The 11,259-nt window shown below is 41.8% G+C and overlaps 1 protein-coding gene across 1 annotated transcript in view; it reads right to left on the reverse strand.

The window, feature by feature from the left end:
* Positions 1 to 10,728, reverse strand: part of GABRA3 (gamma-aminobutyric acid type A receptor subunit alpha3) — a 212,719-nt gene extending 201,991 nt beyond the window's left edge. The window contains exon 1 of the mRNA XM_080653598.1: positions 10,533 to 10,728. The gene's annotated coding sequence lies outside the window, so the exon portion shown is untranslated. The remainder of the gene's footprint in view (positions 1 to 10,532) is intronic.
* Between the last annotated feature and the right edge of the window lie 531 nt (positions 10,729 to 11,259).

Consider the following 11,259-nt stretch of genomic DNA (forward strand, 5'->3'; position numbering starts at 1 on the left):
AAAGAAAGATTATTTGAATAGATACAGCAAAAGCATTTGAAAAACCCAAAATACATTCATGATAAAATTGCTCAGCAACTCATAAATGGGATATTCATTATCATGGCTGAGTAGAGTATCCATTCACTACTTGATGGGCATTTGTGTTGTTTCCACTTTTTAGTTATTACAAGTAAAGCTGCTATACATGTTCTTGTACAGGTTTCTGTTTCCACATACATTTGCATTTATACTAGGTAAATACCTATGAGGGGAATTTCTTGGTTATATGGAAAGTGAATGTCTGACTTTATAGGACACTACCAAACTCTTTTCCAAAGTGGCTATATTATTTTATACTAGAGGCCCGGTGCACAAAATTCATGCAAGGGGGGGTGTCCCTCAGCCTGGCCTACACCCTCTCACAATCCAGGACCATTGGCTCCTAACCACTCACCTGCCTGCCTGCCTAATGTCCCCTACTGTCCTCCCCTGCCAGCCTGGTCACCCCCAACTGCCTTCCACTTGCCAGACTGATCAACCCTAATGCCCTGCCAGTCTGATCTCACCCCTAACTGCTCTCCCCTGCCAGCCTGATCACCCTTCCCAACTGCCTCTGCCTCGGTCCCCCACCACCATGGCCCATGGCTTTGTCTGGAAGGAAGTCAGACGTCCAAAATATGGCTTGTCTACCTGGTCTATTTAGCATATTAGTATAGACTAGAGGCCCGGTGCATGAAAATTCATGAACTGGAGAGGGGGGTCCCTCAGCCTGGCCTGCCCCCTCTCACAGTCCAGGAGCCCTCAGGGGCGGGAGACGACCCGGAGATCAGGGGAAGGCAACACCCCATCACACCTCTGTTGCTGCCACTGCCGGCAGTGCAAGCCTCAGCCGGCCCTGGTTACATGAGCCTCGGCGGCCCTGGGCAGCTGGGAAGCCGTCATCTAAGGTTTGCCTGTGCCTCAGGCTGGCCCTGGGTGGCTGGGAAGCCACGATCTGAGGCTTGCCTGCACCTTGGGCCGGCCCTGAGTGGCTGGGGGGCCTGTAGGGACTGGGGGACTCCAGAGGCAGACACGTGCAGCAGCCGGGCTCACCTGGGGGCAGGCCCAGCCTTGCCGTGTGCCTGCCCCCAGCGGGACTGAGGGGACTGGGCACCGCCATCTTGTGGCTGTGGGCGCTGCCATCTTTGAGGGCGTGGCAATCAATTAGCATATTCCCTCCTTATTGGCTGTGGGCACCACCATCTTTGAGGGCGGGGCAGTCAATTAGCATAGTCCCTCCTTATTGGCTGGGGGCGCCTCCATCTTTGTGATGGCATGAGGGTCAATTAGCATATTCCCTCTTTATTATATAGGATTCCCACTAGCAGCATATGAGAGTCCTACTTGATCAACATCCAAAACCATAAAGGAAGAAAATAGATCAATGGTTGCACAGGGTTGTAGGTGGGGGAGAAAACTGAATGCAGGGGGCACAAGTGAACCTTCTGAGGTGAGGGAAATTTTCTATATTTTTATTGTGGTGATGGTTGTGGTTATTTGATCATATATAATTGGTGATGGTTGTGGTTATTTGATCATATATAATTGTCAAAACTTAGAAATATATAACTCTCAAAGGGTAACTTTTATGTAAATTTTAGTTTAATAAACCTGGCTTGAAAAATAAAAGATGCCTAGGAATATGTCTTATATGTAAAAGTATTATGAATACAATTACAAACTTCTACCAATGATTGTAAAAATAGACCTGAATAAATACCAAGAATCAAATAATATATTTATGACTAGGAAATACCTTTATAAAAAAGATGACCATTTTTCTCTAAATCATTCTACAGATTTAATAAAATTTCAAGAAAAACCAACATGATTTTCTTGAAATTTAAAAATCTTATTTAAAAATTAAGATAAGGGTACAATTTAGAAACAATTTAGAAAGAGCAGATAAATGTTGTGGGTGTGAGCTGGGAAAGGGCAGAGAGTGAAGAATAACTGACTTTACAAACATCAAGATTCATAAAGTATTCATAGTTAAAACAACTCAAGTGTAGACAAATTCATTAATGGGGCACATAGACAGCTTAGAAATAGTCCCAAGTAAGTGTAGAAACTGAGTAATATGATGTAATTTGCATTCTAAATCTACTATGTATAAATGATATTTAAACAAGTGGTATTTGGCATAGAAAAAAATTGACATGTTTTATATCATATGCAAAAATAAAATCCAGATGGTTTTAAAAAGTAAATGTAAAGCAACATTTGAAAATGCTGAATAAAAAATTTGGAGAACATTTTTTATGATCATGGGATAATAAAATATTTCTTAAATGTGACACAAAAATCACAATTTCTGAAGGGAAATATTAATTTTAAGTTATTTAATTAATTAAGTTAATTAATTAAGGGGAGCAGTTAGGCATCAATCAGGCTGTCAGGGGAGTGGTTAGGGGGTGATCAGGCTGGCAGGCAGAAGTGGTTAGGGGCAATCAGGAAGGCAGGCAGGCAGGGGAGCAGTTGGGAGCCAACAGTCCTGGATTGTGAGAGGGATGTCAGATTGGAGAGGGTGCAGGCTGGGCTGAGGAACACCCACCCCCCAATACACGAATTTCGTGCACCGGACCTCTAGTAAATTTATAATAATAAATTTGAGCAAAGTGAAGAAATAGAAGTTAAAATTATGAATAATAATTTCCCTGTATACCATTCATAATAAATTAGCAGAAATAATGATAGAAAGATTTGCCTTTATAAAATTAAAAGCATAAAATAAATGTTACTGCTATTAAACACTCTACACAGATAGACAAATTGAGATGTAGAGACCATACAGCTAGTAAATAGAAAAGTTGAGATGATAATAATTATTTAAAAACTATAATCAAATTTAAACTTTGTAACTAGTACAAGAAGTGACAGATTAATAATCTCAATCATAAAGATAAATTAAAAATAAATAAATAGCCCAGCCAGTGTGACTCAGTTGGTTGAGCATCATCCATGAACCAGGAGGTTCAATTCCCTGTCAGGGCACATGCTGAAGTTTCAAGCTCTATTCTCAGTAGGGGGTGTGCAGGAGGCAGCTGATCAATGATCCTCTCTCATAATTGATGTTTCTATCTCTCTGTCCCTCTCCCTTTCTCTCTGAAATCAATAAAAACATATTTTTAAAAAATAATAAAAATAAATAAATAAAATAAATGGAAAATAGATTAATCCCAAAGAGAACCTACTATAAACAACTATCCATATATAACTAACTATATATATACTAGAGGCCTAGTGCACAAAATTTGTGTATGGGGCCGGGGGGTTTCCCTCAGCCCAGCCTACACCCTCTCCAATCTGACATCCCTCTCACAATCCAGGACTGCTGGCTCCCAACTGCTCGCCTGCCTGCCTTCCTGATTGCCCCTAACCACTTCTGCCTGCCAGCCTGATCACCCCCTAACCACTCCCCTGCCAGCCTGATCGATGCCTAACTGCTCCCCTGCTGGCCCGATTGCCCCTAACTCCCCTCCCCTGCTGGCCTGGTCGCCCCTAATTGCCCTCCCCTGCCGGCCTAGTCACCCCTAACTGCCCTCCCCTGCCAGCCTGGTTGCCCCTAACTTCCCTCCTCTGTAGGCCTGGTCACCCCCAACTGCCCTCCCCTGCTGGCCTGGTCACCCCCAACTGCCCTCCCCTGCTGGCCCGGTCACCCCCAACTGCCCTCCCTTGCAGGCCTTGTCCTTTCCAACTGCCCACCTCTGCCAGCCCGGTCACCCCTAACTGCCCTCCCCTTCAGGCCTGGACCCTCCCAACTGCCCTCCCCTGCTAGCCATCTTGTGGTGGCCATCTTGTGTCCACATGGGGGCAGCCATCTTTGACCACATGGGGGCAACCATCTTGTCTGTTGGAGTGATGGTCAATTTGCATATTACCTCTTTATTATATAGGATAACTACATATATAACTACATAACTATATAACTCTCTCTCTCTCTCTCTCTCTCTCTATATATATATATATATATATATATATACTCCCTGACCAGGAGGGAGTCAAACTGTGACCTCCTGGTTCATAGGTCAACACTCAACCAGTGAGCCACACTGGCCAGGTGAAATTTTTAGTCTTCCTTCTGTGTATGGTGAGGACACATACTGTGTACAAACATTAATACCTTTAAAATCATGTTTTAAATATAAAAAATATTTCTATTATCAACCAATATTTCCCTTTACCATATATCTTCCCTTCTAGGAAGAGATTACCTTGACCATTACATTTCATAATATGAGATAATCACTTTACCTCTATTTCATAATACCCTATCCCATTTTCTTTTCAGCAACCTTAGTTTATTTCAAATTAGCAGTAGTGGAAATATCACCCAATACCAAAATTTACTACAGATTTTAGAATATAGTAGTTTTTTTCCTCAGCTTTCAGAACAGTCATGATTTTAGCAATCCCAGGAATAAAACAAGGAAGGGGCCTTACTATGATCACTTCCAAACCCTATTAATACTTCCACTAAAATTAGAAATCTTCATCAGAAATTCCGTTTAAAATCCTTAGTGTTGCTTAAATAAGTGATTGAGGCTGAACTACTTGCACAGGACCATGAGAATATAGTATAGAGCAGAGCATAAACTATAGAACCTTACAGCTGGGAGGGTCTTTATAAATCATCTAGGTCTAGTCCAACCCTCCTCAGTTTACAGTTATAGGAACTGAGACTCAAACAAGACAAGTAATTTGTCACAAGAACTAAGTCAGCATCCAGGATGGGACTAGAATGTAGACTAGGCTATCTGAAATCCCATTTTAAAAGAGATTTTTAATATTCAACTCTTCATTTTTTTCTTATTAAGTGCCTCTTTCTCAAACCTGTTAAATGGGGAGAAAAAAGGGGATCTGAGAAGAGGGCTGGCTCCTTGAGAATTTAAGTTAAGCATCATGATAATCCAGGGGTCCTCAAACTACGGCCCGTGGGCCACATGCGGCCTGCTGAGGACATTTATCCAGCCCGCCGGGTGCCGCTGCCTGTCCTGCTTAGCAGCTGACTCGTCCCGGGCCGCAGTGTGCATAGGAATTTGTTCATAGTTTTGTATTTTTTTTAAACTATAGTCCGGCCCTCCAACGGTCTGAGGGACAGTGAACTGCCCCCTGTTTAAAAAGTTTGAGGACCCCTGAATATACACTGGTTTTCAAGTAAGCCTGTGTTCTTATAGTCATGAGGCTGAAGGGAACCTCATTTTTCCTTACAGCAATATCATCTGCCAAACATCTGCATCATCCAGTCTTAACTGTGAGCATCAGAGTAGAAAGGACTATTAGTAGGGAGAGGTGTCATTTATCAGTACTGAATTCTCCTGAAAAGTCTAATAATGTTGACCATGTCTTTCTTCTTAAAGCAGTGCATTTTCCTCTGCACAATAATCAAAATGTATAACTATATAGTTCAATAGTTTGTTGTGTAGAACAATACCTATCTCCCCATCTAAACCATGAGCCTCAACATGGCAACAACAATGTCTACTCTGCTAACCATTATATTCTCCATGCTTAGTAAATGGGATGTATTTGAAAATATTTGTCCAACCAATGCATGAGGCCTCTTTTCTCTTGACTCTTTCACAATACTCTACTCTCCTAATTTTTCTTCCATATGTGTGACCTCTCCTTCTTTGTAGCCTTCACATAGGCACATCTTTGTTTTCCCATCCTTGGATCCTTCTTTCTATTTTAATTACCACCTCTTTATCAATTACTCTCAAATCACTTTCTCCAGCTGTCTTCTTTCCAGAGTTCCAATTCCACATTTTTTCAACTGTACAGAATACCTCTTGCTGGACTATAGCAATAGAACTACCTGTGTGACCTCAGTCAAATCAAGTCACTATCCCTTTCAGGATCAATTTGCTCATCCATAATATGAAGGAGTTCCTTCTTACAGTATATAGAACAAAATCATAATTTTCCAAGTTAAGATTCTACTTTATTTACAGTCAAGCCCTCAACCTATATGAAAATATTTTTAACACACTTTCAACATACAATTTACTCCAACGCAACTGAGCTCCCTCACTGTTCCCAATGTCCTCTGCTTTTCTGGCCTCTGCCTAGGACATCTTTCCCATCCCCCAAACGCTTCATGTTAAAAAAATTGTTTAATTTTCCAAGCCCAGTCCAAAGTGACTTTCAGGAACTGTCTTTGATCTCCTTGGCTGAAAGCCCTTTGCCTCTCTTTTATGGGTGTTGATCTCATTCTTGGAATATTATAGTTGTTTGTATTATTTCTTCTATCTCTTACTTAACTCTAGACTTCTTGGAGAGCAGAGGCTATTCCTAAATTAGCCTATATCTCCCGAATTGGCTTTGGTTCATAGTATGCACTTAGAAACATTATACTGAATGGTTTCAGATTAGGCCATATGAGTAGTCCTGATTAAAAGCCTCTGTGTTTCTGGAATAGAGACCAAAATCCTTATAACAGTCCACTCCAGCCATTCCACCTTTTGTTCAATGTCTTAAATTCACTATACTTCTCTCATCTCAGGGAGCTCCTGCATGCTCTTCTCCTCATCTAGAAAACTATTCCACCCCACCATCAATCCCACCCCACCTTCATGTTTCTATTTAGTCTTAATATCACTTCCTCAAGGAATCTTTTCTTAAACCTGATGCTAAGGCCAGTTTCCTCTGTTATATGCCTTTATAGCCCCCAACCTTCATACTTTTCCTTCATATTATTTATCGTTGCTGAAATAATACAGTAGTATGATAGTCTGATATATTGCCTCTTCCCCATCAAACCATAAGCTCCAAGTAAGCAAGGATGGTGTGTGTCTGTATTGCTCACCTTTATATTATCTGCATGGTCTAAGCACAGCACTGAATAAATAGCCATTGAACGAATGACCTGATGAATGACTGACTTAAAGGTAAAGACTTGGGACTTAGAGTGTACAGAATCTTTGCCTGTCTTCCTATAATTCCTTCAAAGTAAAATTGGGATGCCAGGGAGCTCTCTGAGACAGGTAAGGTGGCCTTTTATTCACCATAAGAAAGTTATAAAATAGGATAAATACTGCCTCTCTAATGCTGGGAGGAAACCAAAATTGCCTTTATTTAATGACAGTATGACCCCAGATGTTAAACTAACACCAAGTATTTTATTTATTCACTTAAACATTTATTAAATACCTACTCTATGCCATACACTAGGATTGTGGCTGATAGTACAATAAACTAGACTGATACAGCACCCTACTTGATAGGTATGTTTAATCTAAGACTAGAATTTATTACATATGCTTTAAAAAAACTTTTATGACCATCAGAATACCAGAGGGTGAAAGATAATCTGGCAGAGATGATTTAGAAATTGTAACGGGCCCAATCTGGGCCTATTAAATTATATAGGCAGGTACCCTAGACCAGTGCTGGTCAAAGTGTGTTCCAGAGAGCAGTACTTGTTTGTGAATGTTTATTACGAGACAGCAGTAACCTAAATGCAGAAAACTGAGAATAAACACTTGCAAAATGTTACAGCAATTTGACAAAGTAATTTTTCTGTTGAAGCTAATAATAAACCTATCAGCTTATATTTTTATGTTTTTTTCTTTAAATTTTTAGTAATTTGTAGTTAATGTATTTTACTAAAGTAACAGTCTACAATAGAATGGAATATTTTGGAGGAAAAAAATGGTCCTTCACCAAGATAGTTTACAAAGCACTGGAACAGCAAGTTCAAGATTACCTGGCAGTTTGTTATAATGCAAAATCTCAGGTGCCACCCCAGATCCTCTGAATCAGAATTAGCATTTTAACAAGATCCACAGGGGATCCTTTTACACATTAAAGTTAGAGAAGCACTGGCCTAGATGATTTCTAAAGCCCCTTAGAACCTTGAGATTTTATAATTTACTTCAGATAAAAAACTGCAGAGGAGATAGCATCCACCTCATCATTTTATAGATGGAAAAACTGAGTTCAAGGGAGAAAAAGTCATGTGTCCAAGATAATTGGCAAATTAGCAGAGCTAGGAATATAACACGTTTCCCAACACCCAAGTCAGTTTTCCACTCTAGCATACTGCATGATCACTCCTATTCTACCGAATCCCACTCTGCACCATCCCTCAGTGATGTCATTGTTTTATCAGAAAGTATCTCAGAAGCTATTTATTCTTCTTCCTTCCATATACTGTGTGAACTTTGAATCACCACTATTTCAACTATCTCCTTTATGATAATTACCTTTAACCCCTGTTTCTCGAATCTTACCATATGCATATTGTGTGACTGCTAGATGGATATTCTGAGCCTTCAGAAGTACTAGCAGCAAGTGATTCCTGGTCTTTAGGAAAAGAAAAGAGAGCTTCTTTGTTCCCATCAGTCTACTTGATATCAGATAGCAAGCTTTTCCAAGGAAGAAAGCACACACTATCAATACTGCTTTAGAAAGCCCAGTACTTTCAGTTTGTGGCTGACAAGAGAATGGGATACTAGACCATATTAATAAAAGTCTAGGCTCCAAAATGAGGCAAATGATGACCCTTTACTTGTGGTATTGTCAGATCTGATCCTTGAGGGGAAAGGTATGATTGCTGTCTTCAACTATCTGAAGAGCTATTATTAAGAAGAAGCAAATTTGTTCTAGATAGTCCCAAAGAACCAATGAATAAATGTTATGGGGAGACAGAGCTTGGTTTATAATGGAGATCATTATCTGACAATCAGAGTTGCTCAAAGATAGAAGGAGCCATCTAATGAGCTCTCTATCATTGCAAGGAAATTCAAATAGAAATCAGTCAACAAATTGAATGCTTAGAGCAAATTAAAGACCTGGGTGGGGAAATAAAGCTTAATGATCTTTAGGGGTCATTCCAGGTCCAAGGTTTTATTTAGTATTCTAAAATTTTCAGGGCAGAGTGACCCTAAACTATCAGAAAATAAGAGCAAGATCTGGTCCTAAAAGAAGTAGGTTTTTTTGCTCAACGTGAGATGGATGAGGTTATGACATTGGCAAAGTGAAGTCTTTCCAGGCATCCTTTTAAGAGGAAAGCAAACTGGCCAAGGAAAGCCATTGGGCAAATTTGTTCTTCTTATGCTACACAAAGGCCAGAGTACTATTTCCACCACCCAAAATGTCTTTCCTAGTGTACCTACATTTGCCTAACAGAGAAAGGTGCAAAATTCTCCCAAAGGAGGCAGTAGTGCTTAATTGTCTGGACTATGCATTTTGGAACCAAATTGTGTTTTAATTCCCAATTGGGACAGTTAATTACTGTGTAACCTTGGACAAGTTACTTAACCTTTCTATACCTCAGTTTCCTCATCCGTATATCAAAAGATAATAATAGTATCTTCTTCATAAGGTTGATATAAGAATAATACACATTAAACCCTCAAACCAAGATCCAAAACTTATTAAGCAGTCAGAAATATTAGTAATTAGTAATGTTGCTGTTATAATTAACATCATGGACACGTTAGTGTTGCTAACTCAAAAAGCCCCATTAAGCAACCAGGTCCCTCCTACTACCAGTTCAGAGACGCTATATTACAAGAGCTTCAGCCAGTCCTTGCATAACTCCAGACATCCAGAACCTGCTGTCCCTCAATAAACCATACCATTCACAACAGGAATCCTGGCTCCTCACCAGGTCTCTCTATATCCAACAGCCACCCCTCCCCCTAGTCCCTTGCCATAGTCAGAGGAGCTGCAAACTGGAAGCCAGTTCCAGACAAACCATCAGGTGTTTCTTCCCTCCCAAGGACACAGCTGGATCAAATTCCATGCCTACCAGTGGGATAGGATAAGGTATCTGAATCCCTGGTCTAGTCTGTCAGCTCAACTAACCTGGGATGGGAATTGGGCAGGCAATGGGGTTTCCCACAGAGAAACAAGAGAAGCCTCCCAAGTGTGTGAAGGAACTCAGTCCCAACCCCACAATGAGCTTCTTAAAGGAAGGGGGAAGCCTCAATCTGCTTTTAAAGGAAGCAGTTATTTACAACTTTGTACTCACTTGCATCTGGGGAAGGTAATAGGGAGATGGGGAAAGGGACTACATGGTATTCTCCTTGTCTCTCATTTCCAGCAAGGAGAAGCAGCTGCAGAGAAAGAGTTAAAGGAGAAAGGAAGCTCCAGCCATTACCCCATCCCCATACCTAGGGCTGTCTGCTCTGGCTAGGGGCCACTTGGTGGCTTTCTGCAGCAGCTGCTGCCTCCGCCCCCCCCCTCCCCCCAGCAATTTGCAAGGTCAATGCTGACCTGCTTCCAAAGAGGAACAAAACAATTCACTGACAATGAATCAAATCTCCCATACACCACATCTCAAATCCCCTCCCCAAATCAGGTTTTACCCCAGTGCCTTCCTGCCCAGATGCAGACTCTGCTTCCACCAGCCCTACTGGGGAACCCAGCATAGCATCACAGCTGCAGAGCATGTCTCGCCTTCCCCGCCAACCCAAGGAGACTCTCAGTACCGGGAGAGATGCTATCGCTAAAGGAGACCTGAGATTGGGGGAGGGGGAAGGAGGGACATCTGGGTTTCTTACCAAGCGCCACAGTCACTTCCTGAAGTGGACAGAAGAAAAGGATGAATGAACTGAAACAAGTTAGAGGCTGAGCCCTCACAGAGCTCGGCTTCCTCTTCTCTTTCTCTGGGTCTCTATCCTGGTCCCTCTCTCCTCTGTCTCACTGGTTTGCTTGCTGGCTTGCCGCGCTCACGATCTCCCTCACCCTCCCTCCCTCTCTCTCTCTTCCTCTCTCCTCCCCCTGCTCTTCTCTCTTCTCTCTCTCTCTCTCTCTCTCTCTCTCTCTCTCTCTCTCTCTCTCTCTTTCTCTCTCCCCTCCTTCCCTCCCTCCCTTCTCCTATCCCTCCCCTTCTTTCCTTTCTTTCTTTCTATTTCTCTCCCTTCCTTTCTTCCCTCCTCCCCTCACCCTTTGCTGGCTTCGGATTCACCACTGACTGGTGCTGAGCACGCGGCTGTGCTGGGGCTCTCAATGCAGAGCTGCAAGGCTTTGAATCCGTGGTTGTTTTAGGAAAGACTGAAGTAGTGTTTTATTCTGTAAGGTATCCAGCAGAGAAATCTAGGGAAGCTCAAAGAGACGGGGAGGAGCAAAGGAAGCAAGGGGAAGAGAAAGAAAGCAAAAGGGTAAAAGCAAATGGGAGGATAAAGGAAGTATGGATTACCATAGCTGATGTGTGATGCTTACTAGCTGCTCTAAGACAGAGAGAAGTGGTCTGTATCCCTTACATCCCTTAGCCCAGGCTCTAAATAA

Source organism: Plecotus auritus (genome assembly GCF_963455305.1).
Source record: "Plecotus auritus genome assembly, chromosome: X".
Taxonomy (NCBI): domain Eukaryota; kingdom Metazoa; phylum Chordata; class Mammalia; order Chiroptera; family Vespertilionidae; genus Plecotus; species Plecotus auritus.